This window comes from Panulirus ornatus, chromosome 58 (genome assembly GCF_036320965.1).
Source record: "Panulirus ornatus isolate Po-2019 chromosome 58, ASM3632096v1, whole genome shotgun sequence".
Lineage (NCBI taxonomy): Eukaryota > Metazoa > Arthropoda > Malacostraca > Decapoda > Palinuridae > Panulirus > Panulirus ornatus.
This window is the reverse complement of record NC_092281.1, coordinates 36,512,785-36,538,861: the sequence shown is the minus strand read 5'-3', so window position 1 is coordinate 36,538,861 and position 26,077 is coordinate 36,512,785. Positions and strand designations below refer to the sequence as shown.

At 38.6% G+C, this 26,077-nt stretch overlaps 2 non-coding genes across 2 annotated transcripts; one reads left to right on the top strand and one right to left on the bottom strand.

Annotated features, from left to right (window-relative positions):
- Positions 1–237: 237 nt before the first annotated feature.
- On the bottom strand, positions 238–309 carry TRNAM-CAU (transfer RNA methionine (anticodon CAU)). The gene has a single exon. It is a non-coding gene; the product is annotated as a tRNA-Met (tRNA).
- Positions 310–24,988: 24,679 nt separating this feature from the next.
- Positions 24,989–25,060, top strand: TRNAA-GGC (transfer RNA alanine (anticodon GGC)). Its single transcript has one exon. It is a non-coding gene; the product is annotated as a tRNA-Ala (tRNA).
- The last annotated feature ends 1,017 nt before the right edge of the window (positions 25,061–26,077 follow it).

The following is a 26,077-nucleotide window of genomic DNA, read 5'->3' as shown; positions in this document are numbered from 1 at the left end:
AAGTCAACGTGTCTTAAGGGAGAAGAGATCCAATCATTATAGCCTCTCTTCGTATACCAGATTTCTAAAGGATGAATTCCAGATTTCTTCAACTTGCCTGTCGGCTGAGAGAGAGAGAGAGAGAGAGAGAGAGAGAGAGAGAGAGAGAGAGAGAGAGAGAGAGAGAGAGAGAGAGAGAGAGAGAGAGAGAGAACCTACCTACGAGTATTTACGATCACAAAAAAATACTGAAAACAAAGGCCCCGCCGGGAATCGAACCCGGACCAACTGTTTATGAGGCAGATGTGCTAACCACTACACCACGGAGCCACTTGTCAGTGGCGGAAAAATCTCATATATATTAACAAACGTAACTGAGGACTTAAAGAATCTGGTACAAACATAATGGTTATTGTGATAGATTATTAGTTTATGATAAATATGTATTGTGTTGCATTATAATGGTTGTTCAGAACCAAGATCTTTAAGCCTGAATCCTTAAGATTATATAAGATATAATAAAAACATTTTAGAAACATAAGAATTTGATTTTAAAGAACAGAACGCATTATCATGTGGGTATCTAAGTGAAAATGCAATACAAGGAGTTAGTTTAAGGCAGGAGTATTTTATCTTTGAACAAAATATCTACATCTACGTCCCTGATCTTTCATCATCATTTCTTATGTTTACTATCATGAAATGTCTTTTATCTGACATAAGAATTCTGTATAGGTATTTGATTAATGTTCCCAACGACGCGTTGTATAACTCTTCGTTAGTGAAGTTCATTTCGTGTAATAGATCATGTATTACAAATTTGTGTCTATCCACACAGGTGTTACACGTCCCAGGTAAAGATATATTCTAGAGATAGTGTATATCTAACATATATATGTGTTTTATAGATATTTATAAAAAGTTTTCCTGAAGAATAATACCTAAGACTTTCGTATTAAAGTTGATCAGTTGTAAGTGATCAAGCATTACAAAGGTGTGTACATTGCCACAGGTGCTACTGATCCCGGGTCAAGGTATTTCACCATCTTTGTATCTTTAACCTTTCTAGTTATAGATGTTTCATCCCTGATTCCATCCTCACAATCGATGTATGTGGTTTGTTTTGTCTTTATCGTTAACATATCATTAGTCAGTTGAAGTGGAGAACATGCTTCTGAGCCCACCCACTCTACTCTGTCTTCCACATGTTATTCAAGAGGTGTTACCGGATTCCGCCGATTCCGTAAGTGCTTACGTCATGAGAGGGCTTCTTTCTTTATAACTTTTGATGATTTATATTGTTTGGGTTATGTATTTGGTTTTGTGATGTTAATAAAATTGTTGAAATTCACATATCATATTCTTTATTTGTCATTTAATGAACTCTAGTTTATCAAACTTGATTGTTTGTTTTTTTTATATCAGTAAACATTTTCTCTGAAAAATACTTTAGTTTAATTCATAAATATTATTTCTAAGTAACACGCGGATAATTTTTTCATTAGTGTTCATCACAGTAAAATAAACAGGTCTATTTTTCAAAGTATACATAAAGGATCGTACTAAAGTTTTGAAGAATATAAACTCATAACTTCTGTAAACCTTGTGCTGATAATAACTATATTACTTTTCTGTAGGCAATATCGTTTTAATGAGTAAAAGCCGGATGAAAACCTTGTAATATAAAATTTGATGGTATTATTTTTGGTTGTTGAAGATATTACTGATTTCTACATGTAAAACATTTATGTTATCTGCAAAATAGAAATCTTTATGTTAGATATGTTAATTTTACCGGTTTCACGTTACATACATTTCTGTACCCTGTGCTCCAGAAAAGTTATGGGATTTTATTCATTATCGTATTAGATAATTTGCTTAAATACAATGTCCCACGTACTTTCTATAGAAATCCGGTAGCAATATACATTTTACATCTGGATTCTATGACAATCAATGATAGGTTCTCAGACTCAGTAAAGGTGTAATTATTTTTCTTGTATTGAGTCAAGTTTTCGTCCATCACAAAATACCGTAATGCTGTCTAAGGTTCTCTCCTGGGTCTACATTGCTGAACAACGTCAGTGTACAATGGCCAGTGATATTCACCGTAGACATATGTTTACACTGTGTACACATAGCAGGCAAACTACAGTATCATCTTAAGATGTGGAAATAAAACTATCAAGGCAGGAGAAGGATTTAGGTGTCATCATTAGTAGAGATGTAAAGCCAAGACAGCAGTGTATTAATGTACGTAATAAGACTAACAGACAACTTGGTGTCATGTGTTAGTAGCAGGAATGAACAGGTAATATTACAGCTATAGTTAGTCACACACCACTTACATTATGACGTACAATATTGATCACTGTATTACAGTATGCATATCATTTCCTTGATACCAAGCATTAGAATCCTTCCAAATGAACACATTAAGATCATGAGAGTTTCTTTCTCTCACAGGTGGCAGGCAGGGTTAGTTATGTAAGAGGTATGTTTACTGATGTAATCTGTACCTTTACCTGGAATATCATCAACTTCTCATATCGTTACTGTAATACGTATAAACTTAGGTCAGTACAGCATATTGTCAAAGAACAACACCATTAGTCATGAAAAAGTAGAACTATCTATCCTCCTCTGACCTTTAATTTCATTGTATATAAATAATGGAAGAGACAATTGGAGTTAAAGTAAATGTAATGATTCATTGATCATTTCCATTCATGGTAAAGACAGGTAGGGATTTTATGACCACATGAGACAAAGAGAAACTGTTACTAAGGTTGGAGTATCTGGCAATTATTTCAGATAATCGTAAAAAAATGAAAGAATTAATAAACATTCTTTTTCTTTTGTCTTATTTTTTCATGTTTGAAATATTTCATTCATTGATTTCAATCAGATTCGGTAAAAGTTGTGATGATTCAACATTGTGTTTGTAAAACGTCCACTGTGGATCTTCCTCCGTTCCTGAAATACTAAGATAACGACCTTGTGGACGCCGACCATGACACATCAACACCCCAGTCACAACCCCACGTGGTCACGCTGCCCACAACCAGTCACAACCCCACGTGGTCACGCTGGCCTCAACCAGTCACAACCCCACGTGGTCACGCTGGCCTCAACCAGTCACAACCCTATGTGGTCACGCTGGCCTCAACCAGTCACAACCCTATGTGGTCACGCTGGCCTTAACCAGTCACAACCCCACGTGGTCACGCTGGCCTCAACCAGTCACAACCCCACGTGGTCACGCTGGCCTCAACCAGTCACAACCCCACGTGGTCACGCTAGCCTCAACCAGTCACAACCCCACGTGGTCACACTGGCCTCAACCAGTCACAACCCCACGTGGTCACGCTGGCCTCAACCAGTCACAACCCCACGTCGTCACGCTGGCCTTAACTAGTCACAACCCCACGTGGTCACGCTGGCCTCAACCAGTCACAAACTCATGTGGTCAACCTGGCCTCAAACAGTCAGAGCACCATGTGGTCATGCTGGCCTTAACCAGTCACAGCACCACGTGGTCACTCTGGCCTCAACCAGTCACAACCCCATGTGGTCACGCTGGCCTCAACCAATCACAACCCCAGTGGTCACGCTGGCCTCAACCAATCACAACCCCAGTGGTCACGCTAGCCTCAACCAGTCACAACCCCAGTGGTCACGCTGGCCTCAACAAGTCACAACCCTACGTGGTCATGCTGGCCTCAACAAGTCACAACCCCAGTGGTCACGTTAGCCTCAACCAGTCACAACCCCAGTGGTCACGCTGGCCTCAACAAGTCACAACCCTACGTGGTCACGTTGGCCTCAACAAGTCACAACCCTACGTGGTCACGCTGGCCTCAACCAGTCACAACCCCAGTGGTCACGCTAGCCTCAACCAGTCACAACCCCAGTGGCCACGCTGGCCTCAACAAGTCACAACCCTACGTGGTCATGCTGCCCTCAACTAGTCAAAAGCTCCACGTGGTCACGCTGGCCTCAACCAGTCAGAACCCCACGTGGTCACGCTGGTCTTCACCAGTCAAAAGCCCCACGTGGTCACGCTGGCTTGAACCAATCACAAGCCCAACGTGGTCACACTGGCCTTATTAAGACCAGTCACAAGCCCCAAGTCGTCACGCTGGCCTAAACCAGTCACAACCCCAGTGGTCACACTGGCCTCAACCAGTCACAAGCCCCACGTGGTCACGCTGGCCTCAACCAGTTACAACCCTCCCCCCCCCCTTCCGTTGTTAGGCTGGCCTCAACCAATCACAAGCGCCACTTGGTCACGCTGGCCTCAACCAGTCACAGCCCCACATGGTCACGCTGGCCTCAACCAGTCACAAGTCCCACCTGGTCACACTGGCCTTAACCAGTCACAAGCCCCACGTGGTCACGCTGGCCACAGCCAGTCACAAGCCCCACGTGGTCACGCTGGCCTCAACCAGTCACAAGCCCCACATGGTCACGCTGGCCTCAACCAGTCACAAGCCCCACATGGTCACGCTGACCTCAACCAGTCACAAGCCCCACCTGGTCACGCTGACCTCAACTAGTCACAAGCCCACGTGGTCACACTGGTGGCCACAACCGTTCTATATCAACTGTCACCTGCCACCAATTATTGTACCAGATGGGCAATGCCTGGAAGACGACAGCGATGTGCTTTCAGGGTATATCTTCACAGAGACTACATAGTAAAAACATTTTTGTGCTATAGCTTTAGAATGATTCAAAAAAGACAAAGTTACATGAAGCATAAAAACGGTCTTAGAAAAGGAGAGTTGCAAGTGTAGCAGCAGCAGGTGTTGGTCAAGATGTTATAACCGGCAGGTCATGATGCGGCCCATCATCTACAAGTGGTACACACACCATCCCTAAACCACACTTACACTACACTTGACCCAGCCTTGTGGCACCCGCGCCAGCCAGGTACTCACTGGCAGTCAACATTATATTCTGACAACAAACTTGGACCTACAACTAAACACAACTTATAAATAATAACCCAGCTGGCTAGATTGACAGCCATCATGGCGGTCCGCCAGTCATCTGTATATCTCAATCTTTCCTTCATTTATTCTCCAACTTTTTCATGTCATATCCCAACTCCTCTGTTCATCAACATCTTTACGTCATCTCATAGAAAGGGATATTTACACAGTAAGAGTGTATGTGGCACTCAATCTCTCTTGGTATTTCTTCACACAAGTCTCTTTTCCAAGTTCACTTCCTCTCGCCACCTCTTCTCCCCGACATTGTTTCCTCTTTCGAAAACCTCTTCAGATCTTCTCTGTCGTCTCCACAGTCGCCTCCAGCAGCCCCTTTCAGCACATTTACACCCAAAAGTCTTTCTTTTACACGCCTTTCAATTAACATGTAATCCAGTCATGCCCGCTGACCATCTCTCCTACTCACATGCGTATATTTGTGTATATCACATTTTACAAACCAGGTATTCCCAGTCACCAGTCCTTTACACATACACACAAGTTGTTCACCATTTCCATGCGCCTCAGTTATACCCTCCACTGCCACATTACTTACCTTCGCATTTAAATCACCATCACTAATACCTGGTCTCTTACATCATAACTGCTGACACAATCACTCACTTGCTCCCATGGTTTTACTCTCTTGAACAAAGTCGCTATTTTCCAATATTGATGGACTGGTTGACCGGGTAATGATGACTCTTCCTTCTAATATAACTATAAATCTCCTTAACGTTTCTTGTGCTATTTTCAGCAATATACGCTTCATACTGAGGTTGACTTTAATGTTCAGAGTTCTGGATCCTCTACATAATTCTACATGGTTTACTCTCTCATGCTGGCTGATGCTGTCTTTCATTTTCGACTGTCCTACTGTCTTAAACAACAGACAGATTCATTATTTCATTTCTTCTTTTTACCATTTTGGTCTTCATTAAAAGGAAAAAAAATGATCACACTTTGAAAGCAACCTGAACTGTAATTCATCGTTGATCACTTATACAAAACTTTTCTCCACTTTACAATGTTGTCATACGAAGATAATTCAGTATTACATGTTTCCCTGTGTAGTAGGTTTGTCATGTACTATACTACGTCACTATCAAGCAAGTTCAGGAAGAGCCCGCCAGCGCCCACTGCTACTGGCCAGTCATCCCCACTACTTGTGTACTGGTGTGTTATAATCCTCCACTCCCGCTACTACTGGCCAGTCAACCCCACTACTTGTGTACTGGTGTGTTATAATCCTCCATTGTGATCGAGTCGTCTCCATCATAACTTTCTGCTAACTCATCATAAAATCTTACGTCTACCTTTGGCCTCTCTACAAGGGATATATACATCAGTCTTCCTTAATATTTTTTCCAAAGTTTATGTTTAAAGCAAATTACAATGAAGTCGATGGTATCAACAGCCACAGCATTTGTCAACACAGGACTGAGTGAGCTTTAACAAGGAGCAAGACACCACCGCCTGCTTTATTTCCCCCATCATGACTGTAGACAATATCCACACGGGTTGTCATAAGACAAGGACCCGGGCTAGGATAGCACCTGGCCAGTCATAAACAATAATAAGAAAATACCGATAGACGATTACTTGAGGTTGTGGGTGGAGCGGCAGGTTGTACTGACCTGCTACATATATTGTTAGGTTGTTGTTGTTTTCCCTGCCTCTCTCTTCATCACCACACTCACAAGAAGCCATCAATAAACTCTTCCCAAATTCTTCATCTGGTGTAAGCTGTTGTCAACACTAACCACTTGAAACTGGACCTCGGCCAGGTTAACCCTACCAACACTTACGGTATATTGTGATGGTCGACCACTTGACTTTGCAAGTAATGAATTAGAGATTTACTTAACCTGAGACACTATTATTATTGATTACCATAGAATGTGTATGATACATGTTTGTATTCCTGTTGGATTTCCATCGAAAATACAGATAATTAGAGTGTAATTATTCCACACCAATAATAAATGAGTGGCTGAAATCCTAAAGCCCAGGATACAGGCATGTATGAACTGTCAGACCGCCAGGAATTATGTATCTGGCAATGAAATTTCTGTTTTGAAGAATGTTTGTGTGAAATACGAGAGTCATCACAATCATCAACATAATCAGATCAACAACCAGTGTGTTGTTGTACGTATTTCATTTGCACTCAGCATTGGCAAGAAATGCAAATGTTGCATATAAATTACCTGTATCATAAATGCAGTGTTTCATTAGACTTAAATAATTTTTGAGCTGAGCTCTGCAAAATTGAATGATCAAAGAATAAATAGCATTGACCCTAAATCCTTCTTTATATTTCATGGTACTGAAGACTCGTAGGAAGATATGAACTTTTTCCTGTATAAACAAGACATCTACACACATAAACATTCTGTCTCATATAAAATGAGACTTACATTCTGTTTCCTTACAAACATTGTACCATGATTTTACTTTGACTCGTGTTTACCTTTAATCACCTATGTTTACACACATCATAAAACATACAACCTTCTGTGACTCCTCTTCACTCTCAGCAAATAACACAATATCATCCGTAAACAGGCTTCTCTAGCCACCATACCTCATTACCAAACTCCATCTCTGCACACCTTTCTCTAGTTTTGCTTTCGTCTCTCTTATCATTCCAACCATAAATATGTTGACAAACCAAGGTAACAACACACAGCCCTGCCTGCCTCACACCCATATCTTGGTCAAAACATTCGTTCAACTCTCCATCCAATCTGACACATGCATTTGCTCCTAGGATTTGTTCAGTTTTGTAAGCTAAATAGAACTTCTAAATTTATTGTCTCTTGTCAGGATGGCCGAGTGGTTTAAGGCGCTGCATTCAGGTGGCAGTCCAGTCTTCCGGGCCTGGGTTCGTATCTCGCTCCTGATAAACATTTATCTTTCTTTTTTCCATAAAACATGACTAACCCAGAGAGAGCAGGAACCAACAGAGCAGGGTTGGTTGGGACACAAGATATACAATAATCCCTGGGATGCTTCCATCCAATGGAAAATGAAAAACATACAATTGGAAAAACTTATTTTTTCCTGAAAAATGTTGACTTATATTCACTTAATGGTTACGAAAACTAAACAATATACACCAAGATGAGTACAGGTTCAAAATACTGTTACAAGGACAGATCAAGACAAAATCATGGGTTGTGGAATTTAATTCTTTTAACTCAGTGTAACACGGGTATGTGGTATATTTAGGCCATATTGTCTTGTTATATTAGGAAGAGGCAACTGTATTGAATGTTTTACCGTCATTAGTATTATAGCGCAGTATTATTTTTTTATAATTTCATCATTATTATTACTACTGTTATCATCAATATTATTGTTATTATCAATATCAATATTATTATCATTATCATTATTATTATTATTATTATTATTATTATTATTATTATTATTATTATTATTATTATTATTATTATTATCATTATTATTATTATTATTATTATTATTATTATTATCATTATCATCATCATCATTATTATTATCATTATTATTATCATTATTATTATTATTATCATTATTATTATCATTATTATTATCATTATTATTATCATTATTATTATCATTATCATCATTATTAGCATTATCATATTATTATGTACCATTACTATTATCATCATCATTATCATTATTATTATCATTATCATCTTCATTAGTATCATTATTATCATCATTATAATCATTATGATTATAATTATCATTAAGTATAATATATCTGCTACTGAAGGATACAATATGGTGGATATCAAGTAGGAAGTTAGATATGGTATGGACTGTCACTTCACGTGTAGGTTAGTAGGAAATATATTATGTACCTAACGTGTGTTGTTGGACATTATAATCGTCCGATAATGATAATGATTAAATCTTATTTCCTGATCTTATCAGTTTTAAAACCAGATATATGAAATATCTTTCGGTGACCATATTTTTGTCTACAGTTCAGTATGTACATGTGTGGTCTTAAGATTTAGGTGACTAAGTATTGGAATTCACTGGCATGTGTGGTACACATTATCACCGAGCCTGAGTCTCAAAGATCAAGGTCATGGGTTCGAATCTCCAAAATTCAGTATGTTCATCCAATATTATAGTGAAGATCTTGACGATGAATTAGGATTTTGACGTTATCTGAAAGCGATGAGTCAAAGATTAGTGATTTTAAGAGTTTAGTGAGATATTATTAAAGTGGAGAGTGTAGTGGCTGAGGCCAAGGACCAGAGGTGTCCAGAGAGTAGTGAAGATAATGACCATTATCCTGCCCCATTAGGTCAGGTCAAATGGCACTTAGCGAGGTAGCGAGTTAGAGTCAAGAACAGAGGAAGTATTTTGGGAGCAAGTGAGTGAGTGTGTCAGCAGTTATGATGTAAGAGACCAGGTATTAGTGATGGTGATATCAATGCGAAGGTAAGTAATGTGGCAGTGGAGGGTATAACTGAGGCGCATGGAAATGGTGAACAACTTGTGTGTATGTGTAAAGGACTGGTGACTGGGAATACCTGGTTTGTAAAATGTGATATACACAAATATACGCATGTGAGTAGGAGAGATGGTCAGCGGGCATGACTGGATTACATGTTAATTGAAAGGCGTGTAAAAGAAAGACTTTTGGGTGTAAATGTGCTGAAAGGGGCTGCTGGAGGCGACTGTGGAGACGACAGTGAAGATCTGAAGAGGTTTTCGAAAAAGAGGAAACAATGTCGGGGAGAAGAGGTGGCGAGAGGAAGTGAACTTGGAAAAGAGACTTGTCTGAAGAAATACCAAGAGAGATTGAGTGCCACATACACTCTTACTGTTTAAATATCCCTTTCTATGAGATGACGTAAAGATGTTGATGAACAGAGGAGTTGGGATATGACATGAAAAAGTTGGAGAATAAATGAAGGAAAGATTGAGATATACAGATGTCTGGCGGACCGCCATGATGGTTGTCAATCTAGCCAGCTGGATTATTATTTATAAGTTGTGTTTAGTTGTAGGTCCAAGTTTGTTGTCAGGATATAATGTTGACTGCCAGTGAGTACCTGGCTGGCGCAGGTGCCACAAGGCTGGGTCAAATGTAGTGTAAGTGTGGTCTAGGGATGGTGTGTGTACCACTTGTAGATGATGGGTCGCATCATGACCTGCCGGTTATAACATCTTGACCAAGATCTTCTCCACCTGCTGCTGCTACACTTGCAACTCTCCTTTTCTAAGACCGTTTTTATGCTTCATGTAACTTTGTCTTTTTTAAATCATTCTAAAGCTATAGTTACAAAATCATTTTTACTATGTAGTCTCTGTGAAAATATACTCTGAAAGCACATCGCTGTCGTCTTCCAGGCATTGCCCATCTGATACAATAATTGGTGGCAGGTGACAGTTGATATATAGTGATTGAGGCCAGCGTGACCACCTGGGGTTGTGACTGGTTGAGGCTAGCGTGACCACGTGGGGCTTGTGACTGGTTGAGGCCAGCGTGACCACGTGGGGTTGTGACTGGTTGAGGCCAGCGTGACTACGAGGGGTTGTGACTGGTTGAGGCTAGCGTGATAAAACACATCGGATAACCAGAACAGCGCGAACACCAGTCCTGACTGACCGCCAACGACCTACTGAAACCTTTTGAGCACCAAAGTTGCTGACTCAAATTTTGAATGGCGCTAGATTCTCTCCCGAAAAGCGCTAGAAAAGCGTTAACCTTGCTAAAATGACAGCTAAAAAAATGCTCTTCGAATTATCTCTGCTCTTTGACGTGCCAAATGATTAATGACAGGTACGACTGACTGCTGTAACACTAAAATACTCACCATTATTCCAGATCTGCTAATTACCAATCCGCAGTCTCTTCGTCCTCGGTGACCTGGGGTTGTGGTGGTCTATGTGAGGGTCCAGGTTGTGGTTGTGATAACTCAAATGCTTTAAATGACCCAATGTTTTTCAGTACTTCCTCAGGCAGTTCATAATCATAACAACAGTTTCCATTTCATCTTAGGCCATAATTGATAGTTAGTATTGCATTTAAGCTTTTGATACTCAGTCTATCTCGAAGCTTTGACTTCACGATGTTCATATAACTAAAGATTCCCTCCTGTTGCATCCTTGTACGAGGCTGTTTCAGTCCAGAGTGCTAGGGCGCCAGTGTTCTGCTTCCACAATACATGATGAAGCTTCCTCAACTGGAACTCAATGCGTGTAAGAATTTCTTCGTTATCAGTAAACATCTTTGCTAATTCCAGTATTCCAGGCTTTATGAGTTGCAGACATTCACTTGTACTCAGTGATGACACTGACTGTGACACTTGAACATTATCTGGCAAACGTTGACGAAGCTGTCTCACCAACTCCACTACAATCTGTATGTATCTTCCTCGGATATCCTTTTCATCAGGAAGCTTACATTATGCCATCTCCTTTTCAAACTCGTTCCTCAAGGACGCACGTGGGTCTAAATAGTTCTCTACTGAACCTCCTTCCTTTAATTTCTGCCTGGGATGAGAACCTTAGAACTTATGGAATCAGTTCTAAGTTGAATAAGGTCACTTAGCAGTTTGCTTGGATCCTGTACCTCACTTCAAATTTCACATTTACACACTGAACTTCCCCAAGAATATGCTTCAGGAATATCAGGAAGGCATAGTTTTTCTTGTCACAAAACATCTCATAGAGATTCTGATATGTGTAACACCTCTCATCATTTCTTGCCATTTCAATGTGAGTCATAAGTTCAACCCACTGCTGCAGTATTATGACAACTGCTGATTCAATTGACAGCCATCGAGTCTGGCTTAGCTGGATGAATTTCATTGGAGCTTGACCATCACTGGCAGAGCAGGAGAACCAATTATAGGTTTCTCTGATGATATAATCCAGGTTCCTAGGGAGATACTCTGCTGCAGCATGAGACAACTTGCAGTAGAGAATGACACACACACACTTGATCAGGATCAGATGAGGAACATCTAACATGAGTGTATCATACACTCCACTGTTAACACCTGTCATCACAGAAGCATTGTCGGTGCCAATTGCAATAAGGTTTTGTAACTCCAACCCATTATTTTTCAAGGACTTCTTGATGGGATCACATATCCCATTAGCGTTACAGTCAGTCAGCTCAACAAGGTCCAGGAAAGTCATTACAATCTTATTCTTACTTTCAGAATAGAACTGGACAACAATACCCAATAGTTTCGTTACCGTAATGTCATTACTTTCATCAGTTAAGAAGCTAAACTTCTGATTGTCTACATCACTTTTCAAGTATGTTGAAATGCGGGGCAATCACATTGTACACAACTGCACTACACTTCCAATTTTTAAACTTGAAATTCTTGCATCCTTTACTGTCTGCAAATCCTGCTTTACATAGCTTACTGAGATGATGAACAACACTTAATGACAACTGAGATGATGAACAACACGTAATGAACAGCCGAGATGATGAACAACACTTAATGACAGCTGAGATGAAGAACAACACGTAATGAACACCTGAGATGATGAACACGTAATGAACAGCTGAGATGATGAACAACACGTAATGTAATATGTTCTGCAGTGAACAGTGACACATTTCCTTCAGTCTCTCATACGTCATCACTAACTTTTTCAAACGGAATTGTAGTTTGTCTTTGAGTACTGAATGAGTCTTCAGCTGTCTTGTGTTTAGCTGTGTTGTTGTGTCTTTCAGTGTCACTAAGTTTGGCAGGTGATGGACGATGGCAGTACTTGCAAATACATTTTGTGTCATCCCTTCTATTTCTCTTAACCACTTTTCATATTTAGGGTCTTTCAACCACTCTGCTCTAAAATGTTGAGTATATTTCTTACTTATTATTGTGTTTCTTTAAATGTAATGGTCTGCACACACACACACACACACACACACACACACACACACACACACACACAACCAGTGTTACTGTCCTTCATGGCCCACGGATAGTTCTGTCGCCACCCAGAGTCCGAACTGAACCTGAACTGAACGGGGCACTTGAGGAGGAGGAGCCCGTAGAATACACCCCAGCTGAACCTGTTCGTTTCGATGAAAATGAAATACGAGCAATATTTGTATTGCTTTCCTTATTATCTTAATAGGTTTATAATAAACTTACTAAATAACATTAACATATTTTGATTAATGTTTGAATTTCTTGATATATTGAAATAACACTAAATTTGGCGCTGAATACGAGATAAAACGCCCGAAAAGACGCTAAGGTGCTAAATACGAAATTTAGGTGCTAGATCTATCGCCAAAAGCGCTAAGTTGGTAACTCGGCTCAGCACGTACTACTTGCCGAGAAGCAACGGAAAAAGTTTGGCGCGCTCGGCTCGGTTAAGCAGTCCGCGCTGGCCCTGCTGAATGGCAAAGCTATTTTCTTAGCTGGTGGAAGGTAATTAGGTCTGTGTTACCTGTTGTGCATATGTAATCTTTGGTAATCTCTCTCTCTTTACGTCTCTCTGTCTGTCTTTCTCTCTTCGCTTAAACTGTTTAAACAGTTCATGGAGCCATGGCAGATTGGTTGATCTAGACGAGCGGTGGATGGTATGTTCAGAAGCTGTTTCATGTTACATCATAGAGAACAGTTACCGCCCAACGTGGGGCTCGAACCCACGATCCCGAGATTAAGAGTCTCGTGCTCTACCGACTGAGCCAGCCGGACTTATATACAACCTTGTTCGTGTGTATGTGTGTGTCTAAGTGAGGTTAATAACCACCATCATTAACCCCTAACAACGCAGTATTATCAGCGATAACGTTCAATAACTGACCTGAGGTCACATGATAGATACATAAGGGGATCCGACCATGACCTTATCAACGTCCTGAGACCCCGGTTGATGTGTCAGGTTAGATAAGAGGCATAACATCCTCTCTGTCTGATGTTGTGAGAGTAAGACACTAATGGTTAGGAGGCAGCAAGTGTGTCTGGAGACACTTTCCTCTCTGTCTGATGTTGTGAGAGTAAGACACTAATGGTTAGGAGGCAGCAAGTGTGTCTGGAGACACTCTCCTCTCTGTCTGATGTTGTGAGAGTAAGACACTAATGGTTAGGAGGCAGCAAGTTTGTCTGGAGAAGGGTAGTAGGTGGTGAGGCTAAACCTGGTGTGTTGATCAAGTAACATATTCAAGATAATGGTTGGTGAATTGACTGGTTAGTGATGGTTTAAGCCCATCAACTACCAGGGTCAATAAACACGTGAACTGCAAGTTACAACCACCATGTCAATAGTCTTTAACTCCTTTTATATCATAGAACTGGTCTCCCTCGTACCATAATGATTTAAGACCAGTAGGTTTCCCTCGTACCATAATGATTTAAGACCAGTAGGTTTCCCCTGGACCATAATGATTTAAGACCAGTAGGTTTCCTTCGTACCATAATGATTTAAGACCAGTAGGTTTCCCTCGTACCATAATGATTTAAGACCAGTAGGTTTCCCTCGTACCATAATGATTTAAGACCAGTAGGTTTCCCTCGTACCATAATGATTTAAGACCAGTAGGTTTCCCTCGTACCATAATGATTTAAGACCAGTAGGTTTCCCTCGTACCATAATGATTTAAGACCAGTAGGTTTCCCTCGTACCATAATGATTTAAGACCAGTAGGTTTCCCTCGTACCATAATGATTTAAGACCAGTAGGTTTCCCTCGTACTATAATGGTTTAACTGGCCAGAAGATTAACTGGCAGGCCGGGTAGGCCAGGGTTGGAATTGAAGTCTACCTGGAGTCACGTGACTCCAGTTTATATTGTCTTCCGCTGCTTAAAGATAGACGAAAGACCAGCAGCTACACACTGGGTATATGTCTTTGCTCGCTCTTTATATAACAACTTATTTTCACATGTTTACAAGTAAATGTTATATCAAAATAAATTCTCAATTACGCTATACATGTCCTACTTGACTGACTTTCATACATATCTGCACCCTGGCCTCCAGGAACATTATTGGGTACACGTATTGTTATTATACAATTATCAAACTATTAACATTTGATCATTCTAATAGCAATCCATTGAGAAAATACTGTTATATTACCTATATTCCCTGATGATCAATGATCGGAGTAACCGGCTGTTTCTGTCTATCATCATTACTCCATTTTCAATATAATGCGTTGTATCAGGTACATACAGTCGCCACAATATTACCCACACATGGAAGATGTCATTACCTATCCAGCCAAGCCGAGTGGGAGAGCTATAACCAGGAGGCCACACCTGGGAAGGTGTCACCTGGTATGTCCGGTGGTTGGAAGATTTGGCTGGAGTCAAGAACAAACACCTAACTAAGGCTGTTTACCCAGGCCACCTCCCCTGCCTGCCTGCCCGACCACACCTGGGAAACATAAGCAACAGGTGAAGACACAGACCCTGCACCACGTCACTGGCTACGGCGGCCTTCGTCACTCAGGTAAGAGTCTTCGTGACCGGTGTTGGGAGGAGACCGTCTACTGTTGACCCGCCTTACGTATACAGGAGGTGTGGGGCGGGTGTCGGATGGTCAACACAGAATGTTCTCAGGATCGTCAGAAGGAGGAGGAGGGTTCCTGGTAGTTAGTGGAGAGTTCAACGTGCCGGAGCTCAGTGCTGTCTATAGTTGGTCGTGTGTAAAGGCTGGATCATCTTCTGTCATGAGAAACAATGTTTGTAAGTTACTGTATACAATTGTTATCCGTTGTTGAATCATCATGAAACCTGGATACATAATCATGTATTCTGAATATGATCAAATTGATTATCTGTTGTGAGTCACCAGGTCTACGCTTGATATGTCTTACGACAACATGTTCTCAGAAAGTATTATTTCCTGTACAGTTGTTATTGTTATGATCACCAAGTCTTCTCTTAGCAGTTATGATTTGTGTCAGTTTAGCCAGATCTTCACCTGACGGTTTTGTTGTTGTTGTTGTTCTTCTTCTTCTTCTTCTTCTTCTTCTTCTTCTTCTTCTTCCTCTTCTTCTTCTTCCTCTTCTTCTTCTTCTTCTTCTTCTTCTTCTTCTTCTTCTTCTTCTTCTTCTTCTTCTTCTTCTTCTTCTTCTTCTTCTTCTTCTTCTTCTTCTTCTTTTTCTTCTTCTTCTTCTTCTTCTTCTATTACGGGTCCTCACTTCTACACAGCCGTTCTCTGATCTTGCCTAACAGGTCATGTCTTGTTTACAGATTCGTCAGGTCCTTGCCTGGCTCGGGCCCTTATCATACGGGCTCTATAACACGTATGTTTTATTATCTCTGAATTTACAGCTGTCAACAAGTAAAGTTCGTTAAACCAGAACGTGTACCGTACGGAAAAGCAAACAAATAAAATTTGCAAGATGATAACAGTCGATATTAGCCATCAGCAGGTAAGGTCATCCAGCCGCACCATACATACGTCAGACAGTAACATCAGTTGTATAACAGGATGTATATATGTTGTTGGATTTAAGGGCTATCAGCTAAAGGTTATGAAGCCAGAATGTGAACCATAACCACTTACGAGTGGAGTCCGGTAACACCTTTTATAGCATTATGTCTCAAACAGAATACAGTAGTCAGTTTCATATAAGTATTCTGCACTTCAACTAATTAATGCTATGATAAGGATGAAGAGAATTACAAACAATGAATACTCATTGTAAGGATCACATCAAGGATGAAACATATATAACTAGAAGTGTTGAGGAAACAAAGATGGTGAAATACCTTGACCCACCCGGGATCAGTAGCACCTGTGGCAATGGACACACCTTTGTAATGCTTGATCACTTACAACTGATCAACTTTAATACGAAAGTCTTAGGTATTGTCCCTCAGAAGAATGTTTTACAAATATCTACAGAAGACGCATGTGTGTTAGATAGACGCCATATCTAAGAAAAGGGACGTAATAGTATATAGTTTGCTACGAAAATGAAATACTCCTGCCTTAAACTAGTTCTCTTATGTTGTTTTTCTTTTAAATCCCCAGAGGAGAATATGTTCTGTTATTTATGAAAATAAAGATTTATGTTTTTATCACTTTTTTAAATTTCTCATAATCTTTATTGATTCTGGTTGAAAGGCATTGGTTTAAACAACCATTAAAGTCCAACACAATACATGGTAATTATAAACAAATTATCTATCAGAACAACACTATGTTTCATTAGATTCCTTATGTCTTCTGTAACATTTTGAAGTACATAACATATTCACCAGTTTCATCTAGTGCACCACTCTCTTTACCCCAACATTCTTCTGAAAACCTCTACAAATGTTCACCTTTGCCTCCATAAGATAATTTTATTATACTTAGTCGCTGTCTCCCGCGTTAGCGAGGTAGCGTAAGGAAACAGACGAAGGAGTAGCTGAACCCACCCATATACGCATGTATATGCATAAACGCCCACACACGTACAAATACATACCTATACATTTCAACGTATACATACAAACACACACACAAACATATACGTATATACCCATGTACATATCCATACCTGCTGCCTTTATCTATTCCCATCGCAACCCCAGCATATATGAAAATGACCCCCCTCCCCCCACCCCCAGAACGCGCGAGGTAGCTCTAGGAAAAGACAACAAAGTCCACATTCATTCACACTCAGTCTCTAGCTGTCATGTGTAATGCACCGAAACCACAGCTCCCTTTCCACATCCAGGCCCCACAGAGTTTCCATGGTTTACCCCAGACGCTTCACATGCCCTGGTTCAATCCATTGACAGCACGTCGACCCCGGTATACCAGATTGTTCCGATTCACTCTATTCCTTGTACATCTTTCACCTTCCTGTATGTTCAGGCCCCAATCGCTCAAAATCTTTTTTCACTCCATCCTTCCATCTCCAATTTGGTCTCCCACTTCTCCTCATTCCCTCCATCTCTGACACATATATCCTCTTTGTCAATCTTTCCTCACTCATTCTCTCCATGTGACCAAACCATTTCAAAACAGCTTCTTCTGCTCTCTCAACCACACTCTTTTTATTACCACACATCTCTCTTACCCTTTCACTTAATCAATCAAACCTCCTCACACCACATATTGTCCTCAAACATCTCATTTCCTACACATCCACCCTTCTCCGCAAAACCCTATCTATAGCCCACATCTCGCAACCATAGAACATCGTTGGAACCACTATTCCTTCAAACATACCCATTTTTCCCCTTCGAGATAATATTCTTTCCCTCCAACATTCACATTTTTCAACGCTCCCAGAACCTTCGCTCTCTCCCCCAACCTATGACTTGCTTCCGCTTCCATCGTTCCATCTGCTATGAAGTCCACTCCCAGATATCTACAGCACTTCACTTTCTTCATTTTTCTCCATTCAAACTTACATCCCAATTGACTTGTCCCTCAACCCTACTGAACCTAATAACCTTGCTCTTATTCACATTTACTCTCAGCTTTCTTCTTTTACACACTTTACCAAACTCAGTCACCAGCTACTGCATCCGAATCAGCCACCAGCGCTGTATCAACAGCAAACAACAACTGACTTCCCAAGCCCTCTCATCCGCAACAGACTGCATACTTGCCCTTCTCTCCAAAACTCTTGCATTCACCTCCCTAACAACCCAATCCATAAACAAATTAAACTACCATGGAGACATCACACACCCTTGATGCAAACAGACATTCACTAGGAACCAATCACTTTCCTCTATTCCTACACGTACACATGCCTTACATCCTTTGCAAAAACTTTTCACTGCATCTAGCAACTTGCCTTCCACAGAGGATCTGCATCCACCCTATCCTATTCCTTCTCCAGATCCATAAAGGCTACATACAAGTCCATCTGTATTTCTAAGTATTTCTCACATACATTCCTCAAAGCAAGAATAATAGTAATATTGATAATAATAATGATAATAGTAATGACAATAATAGTAGTAATGATAATAATATAATGATAGTAATAATGATAATAATAATAATGATAATAATAATAATAATAATAATAATAATAATAATAATAATAATAATAATAATAATAATAATAATAATAACAATAATGATGATGATAATTATAATAGCAATAATAATAATAATAATAATAATAATAATAATAATAATAATAATAATAATAATAATAATGATAATAATAATCATGATAATAATAACACAATAATGATGATGATAATAATAATAGCAATAATAATAATAATAATGAAAATAATGATAATGATAATGATGATAATAATAATAATAATAATAATAATAATAATAATAATAATAAAATGATAATAATGATAATAATAATAATATTAATAATAATAATAATAATAATAATAATAATAATAATAATAATAATAATAATAATAATATTAATAATGATAATAATAATAATAGTAATAATGATAATAATAATAATAATAATGATAATAATGATAATGATAACAATAATGATGATGATAATAATGATAGCAATAATAATAATAATGATAATGATAATAATAATAATAATAATAATAATAATAATGATAATAAGAATAATAATAATAGTAATAATAATGACAATAATGATGATAATAATGATAATGATAATGATAATAATATGATAATAATAATGATGATAATAATAATAATAATAATAATAATAATAATAATAATAATAATAATAATAATAATAATAATGATAATAAAAATAATTATAATATTGATAAAGATAATGATAATAATAACAACAATAATGATGAAAATGATAATAATAATAAAATTGATGATAATAATTATAATGATAATGATAACCATATAATAATAATACAAATAATAATGATAATGATAATAATAGCGATGATATTAATGATAATATCAATATCTATATTTTAAACTATTTATTTATTATACTTAACCACCGTCTCCCGCTTTTCCTTCTTCCCTCCACCTGTGACACTTACATCCTTTTTGTCAATCTTTCCTCACTCATTATCTCCATGTGTCCAAACCATTTCAACACACCCTCTTCTGCTGTTGACCACTTTCACAAAGGTTACTACGTATTTACCCAATTTCGACGTCATTTGAATCACGTAAATTGCTGGACGAAGATGTACTATGGCGGCGGTTACCAGTGTGTGCAGGACCATGATGATCGTACCAAATATTCAGCAATCCAGCTCAAAACTGTTACTACAACGGCGCCTCCAGCCAACAGTCTATAACAGAAAATCAACCTGAGTGTTGCAACGATGAAGACTTCCTCGATGAGGCCCCCAGGAGAGAAAGGACCCTGAAGGTGTTGTTGGCATTCACTGTGCCATAGTCTCCAAGATCACTGCTTCTCTGAACACAACTGACCATACAGAGATGCTGACCTTTGTGACCATCTTTACGATGAGTACAAGAATGCCAGTGCGCATCATCTTTGCCACCTCCACGACAAGTACCACAACTATCTCATCCAAGAATATTCTATGGACTTTCTGTGTGACCTGCACAGCGTAGTCAACCCTTCTAATGATAGGAACCATTACCTCCACCACCACCATTCTCACGAGGATGATGAACACTAAGAGGAACATAGTCACCTGGAATATGAGTTCCCGCACGATATTCCTCACAACTCTCCGCACAAGACCTACGAGCCATCTTATTGCGCTCACTACCACTGGCTCCATCAGGCTCAAGAACTCCTGTTCGAGAACAAAGCAGGTGACTACAATGACCCAGATGGTGTAAAGTGCCAGGCGAACACCCTTACGAAGACATGAGAGAAACACACGCCTGCACATACCCACAAGGTACAACAATGCCGGTGCAAAATATGGGAGGGTAACCAATGACCAGGTGGATCCACTGCGCCATGGTAGCCGGTCCAGGAGCATGAGAAGCATTTCCTTAGGTTTTGTTGATCCAATGTTTGGCAGGACACGATGAACGTTTTTGTACACAGTGCGCATGATGATGGATGATCTGTTTTTGTTTTAGTGAGAGATGGTTGATGACATGTTCTCTTATATCCCGGATAAGTAATATAGTTGGTTGTAAACTTCGTATGGTTGTAGTTATGTTTTTGTATTGTCTAGAGTAGTTATGATAATACTTGTGGTAGGCATGAATATGTGCATATCAAGGATGGTTAATCCTGTTAAAATATAGGGTAGTTATGATAATCTTGAGGATAGTAAAAGGCGTGTGTTTTGATAGGGAAGTGTAGTGTGCTATGTAGAGTAAGGTAAATATTTGATAATGATATGTGTATGGGAAAGACGTCACCATCTTTTATCACACACAAAATATCACTACTGCTGTAATGTACGTAATGTACAGTAACGATAATGCATAAGTTAGATTGCTTAAAATAATTGTATGGTATGAATGGTAAAGATGACAGTGATCAAAATTGCAGTGAATTTATTCATGAGAGTGATAATTATGCCATTGGTGGACATTGGTAACTGTGTTAAGGGAATTATAGCATTTCTTATCAATAAACCAAAACGCCGACATTATTTCCCTTGACAGTATCACATGCCATCCTGTTCACTCACGGGTCAGGTTAAGAGCCATCTTCACTACACACTTTACATTACTTGAAGATGCTTTTGACCTGCTGGCGCTTACAGGATCATATCAAGCATATGTTCACTATACCAGGGTGATGTTCATTGTTGAAGAGAAATAATGAAATTAATCGCACAACCAAGATGCTTTCCTCATTCCTCATACAAGGATAATTGTTTATCTTATGTATGGCATATACATATACATACTTGCTTGCCTTCATCCATTTCTGGCGCTATCCGCTCCACAGGAAACAGCACCGATATTAACAAACGTGACTGAGGACTTGAAGAATCTGGTACAAACATAATGGTTATTGTGATAAATGATTTGTTTATGATGAATATGTATTGTGTTGCATTATAATGGTTGTTCAGAACCAAGATCTTTAAGCCTGAATCCTTAATATCATATAAGAAATGGTAAAACGTGTTAAAAACATAAACATTTATGATTATAAAGAACAGAATGCATTATCATGTGGGTATCTAGTGAAAATGGAACACAAGGAGCTAGTTTAATGCAGGAGCATTTCATCTTTTAACAAAATATTTACCTCTACGTCCCTTTTCTTTCATCATCATTTCTTATGTTTACTATCAAGAAATGCCTCTTATCTTACATGAAAATTCTGTATAGTTATTTGATTAATGTTCTCTATCGACTCGTGGTATAACTCTTCGTTAGTGAAGTTTATTTTGTGCAATTGATCATACATTACAAAGCTGTGTCTATCCACACAAGTGTTACACGTCCCAGGTAAAGATATATTCTAGAGATAGTGTATATCTAACATATATATGTATTTTTAAATATTTATAAAAAGTTTTCTTGAGGGACAATACCTAAGACTTTCGTATTAAAGTTGATCAGTTGTAAGTGATCAAGCATTACAAAGGTGTGTCCATTGCCACAGGTGCTACTGATCCCGGGTAAAGTTATTTCACCATCTTTGTATCTTTAACCTTTCTAGTTACAGATGTTTCATCCCTGATTCCATCCTCACAATCGATGTATGTGGTTTGTGTTGTCTTTATCCTTAACATATCATTAATCAGTTGAAGTGGAGAACATTCTTCTGAGCCTAGACACTCTACTCTGTCTTCCATATGCTATCTAAGAGGTGTTACCGGATTCCGCCTATATGTGTTTACGCTGAGAGTAACAAGTTACTTCCGGACGGCTTTTCCTTTTATTACTTTTGATGACTTGAAAATTTTGTGTAACATAATTGAATCTGTGATATTAATGAGATTGTTGAAATTCGCATATCATATTCTTTATTTGTTATTTAATGATCTTTAGTTAATCAGACTTGATTGTTTGTGTCTTGCTGATTTTGACATACATTTTCTCTGAAAGATACTTTGATTTGATTCGTATTGAACATCTAAAGGAAAAACATTGATGATTTTCTCATTAGTGTTCACAAAAGCAAAATAAACAAGTCTCTTTTTCAAAGTATACTTAATGGACCTTACTAAAGTTTTGAAGAATATAAACTCATAACTTGTTTAAGACCTTCTAAACCTTGTGCTGATAATAACTACATTACGTTTCTGTAAACAATATCGTTTTAATGCGTAAAACCAGGATAAAAAGCTTGTAATATAAAATTTGATGGAACTATGTTTAGGTTGTTCAAGATATTACTGATGTCTACATGTAAAACATTTCTTTTATCAGCAAAATAGAAATATTTATGTTAGATATGTTAATTCTACCGGTTTCATGTTACATACATTTCTGTACCCTGTCCTCCAGAAAAGTTATGGGATTTTATTTCTTATTGTATAAAATAATTTGCTTAAAATGAATGTCCCACGTACTTTCTACAGAAATCCATAGGAATATACTTGATCACGCGCAAAATTGTGATCCTTACCAATACATATATGTATATATATATATATTTCTTTCTTTCAAACTATTCGCCATTTCCCGCGTTAGCGAGGTAGCGTTAAGAACAGAGAACTGGGCCTTTGAGGGAATATCCTCACCTGGCCCCCTTCTCTGTTCCTTCTTTTGGAAAATTAAAAAAAAATAATGAAAGGGGAGGATTTCCAGCCCCCCGCTCCCTCCCCTTTTAGTCGCCTTCTACGACACGCAGGGAATACGTGGGAAGTATTCTTTCTCCCCTATCCCCAGGGATCAATATATATATATATATATATATATATATATATATATATATATACATATATATATATATATATATATATATATATATATATATATATATATATATATATATATATATATATATATATCACATACAAACCTCCAACAGCCAGGATCTAACCCGGGACCACTGTGCAACAGGCGGGAGAGCTACCGCTAGGCTATGAGCCAATCGGTAGCATTCCCTCCTCTTGCACAAGGGTCTCGGGTTCAATCCTGGCTGTTGGAGGTTTGTATGTTCTATGAAGGTGCGCATTCATATGCACTTTGTTCGTATATATATATATATATATATATATATATATATATATATATATATATATATATATATATATATATATATATATATATATATATATATATATCCTTCAGTATGTTTACTTTCGATAATGAGGAACAGAAGAACAAGCTAAGCAAGTAAATTTCGTCAAAGACATCTCTCTTTTCTTAACGCTGACTCGCAAAGATTTTCATAAATTCAAATTGAAGAAACAGACGTATTTTTCTATTGCCTGGTTATCTCAGTGGTAGAGCGTGAGTCTCACACACTCAAGGTCGTGGGTTCGAGACCCACACCAGACATGTTTTTTGTCTTTATCTTTTTTCATTTTGTCCGCATCACATGTGTGCAACATTCAGTATGTTCGTCCAACGTTATAGTGAAGATCTTCACAATAAATTGAGGTTTTCGACCTTATCTGAAAGGGTCAGGTCCACCAAGACGTCCTTGAAATCTTCCAGAAGCTTCTGGCGATCCTCCTCCAACTGCTGGGCACATCAGAGTTAACATGGGCCGGACATCTGTTGTGGAACGACTTAATCTGCTTCCGGTAGTTAGCAGGGATGATAATGAGGGCTCTGACCTCATACCAGGTCAGCTTAGCTCCAGTCTATTGCTTAGTTCCAGTCTATTACTTAGTTCCAGTCTAGTGCTAATTCCAGTCTATTGTTTAGTTGCAGTCTATTGCTTAGTTCCAGTCTATTGCTTAGTTCCAGTCTATTTTTTAGTTCCAGTCTATTGCTTAGTTCCAGTCTATTGTTTAGTTCCAGTCTATTGCTTAGTTCCAGTCTATTTTTTAGTTCCAGTCTATTGCTTAGTTCCAGTCTATTGCTTAGTTCCAGTCTATTGCAAGGAAAATAAAAAAGTAAAACTCATTTCTTTGTGGAAAATTGAGAGGAAAACACGACAGCAACATGGAGATTTACCCTGTGGTTATTTTGCCGGCTAGTCGGCAACGGTCGGTCAAACAGTATTTTGCCGTGGTAATCTCAGTGCTTTATATAATACTATGTCACAAAATATGTTCTTGGGGGCGTAGCTCAGTGGTAGAGCACTCGCTTGGCATGCGAGAGGACCCGGGTTCAAACCCCGGCGCCTCCATTTTTTATTTGGGAAATTCATTGTTTTCAGTCTTGTACATATATATATATATATATATATATATATATATATATATATATATATATGCATATATCGTCCGATCAGGGAAGTTAAGCAACGTTGGGTCTGGTCAGTACTTGGATGGGTGACCGTCTGGGAACACCAGATGCTGTTATCCCTGGGGATAGGGAAGAAAGAATACTTGCCTCATATTCCCTGTGTGTCGTACAAGGCGACTTAAAAGGGGAGGGAGCGGGAGGCTGGAAATCCTTCCCTCTCATTTTCAATTTTCCAAAAGACGGAACAGAGAAGATATAAAGATATTGTAAAGATGTAACTAATATAAGATATAAGAATGAATGGAAGATACAGATGTAGCTGAAACAAGGAGTAATGAAGACTAAGGTGCAATGAAAATTATTCTGTAGTGAAGACAAATATGTATGTTGAATTTTGTATTGAACATCAAGAAGTAATGATAATGATGAGAGTGTAGTGACGATGAGGGTTTATTTGGGAGTAGTGACAATTGCCTTTACAATGATACGTTCAAGTCAGTCTTTGAACTAAGTTCGGTAAACAGAAGGATGATGTTAAGATGAGAGTGTAGCGAGGAAGAGCATAGTGATGATAAGGATATTGTCAAGATAGGTTGTGGTGAAAAAAGAATGTAGTGAAGATACGAATGTACTAGAGATAAGGGTTAGTAAAGAGTGAAGTGTGTTCAAAATGATTATGTAGTGAAGATAAGAACTATTCTTAGTGAACATTAGGGAGCGCAATGATGATGGTATGGTAGAAATAACAGTGTAGTGAAGAAGAGGGTATAGTGAAGATATTATTTAGTGAAAATATACTAGTAATGAAGATACACGTTAGTGAATATGAGGTTGTAGTGAACTTAACCTTATTGACCTGATCCCCCAAATCCTCCAAACTACGTTCAAGGACGGATCCAAAACCGACCGAAAAGGCTATTTCTCTGTGTATTATTAGTGGTGGTGGTGTGTGTAGGTG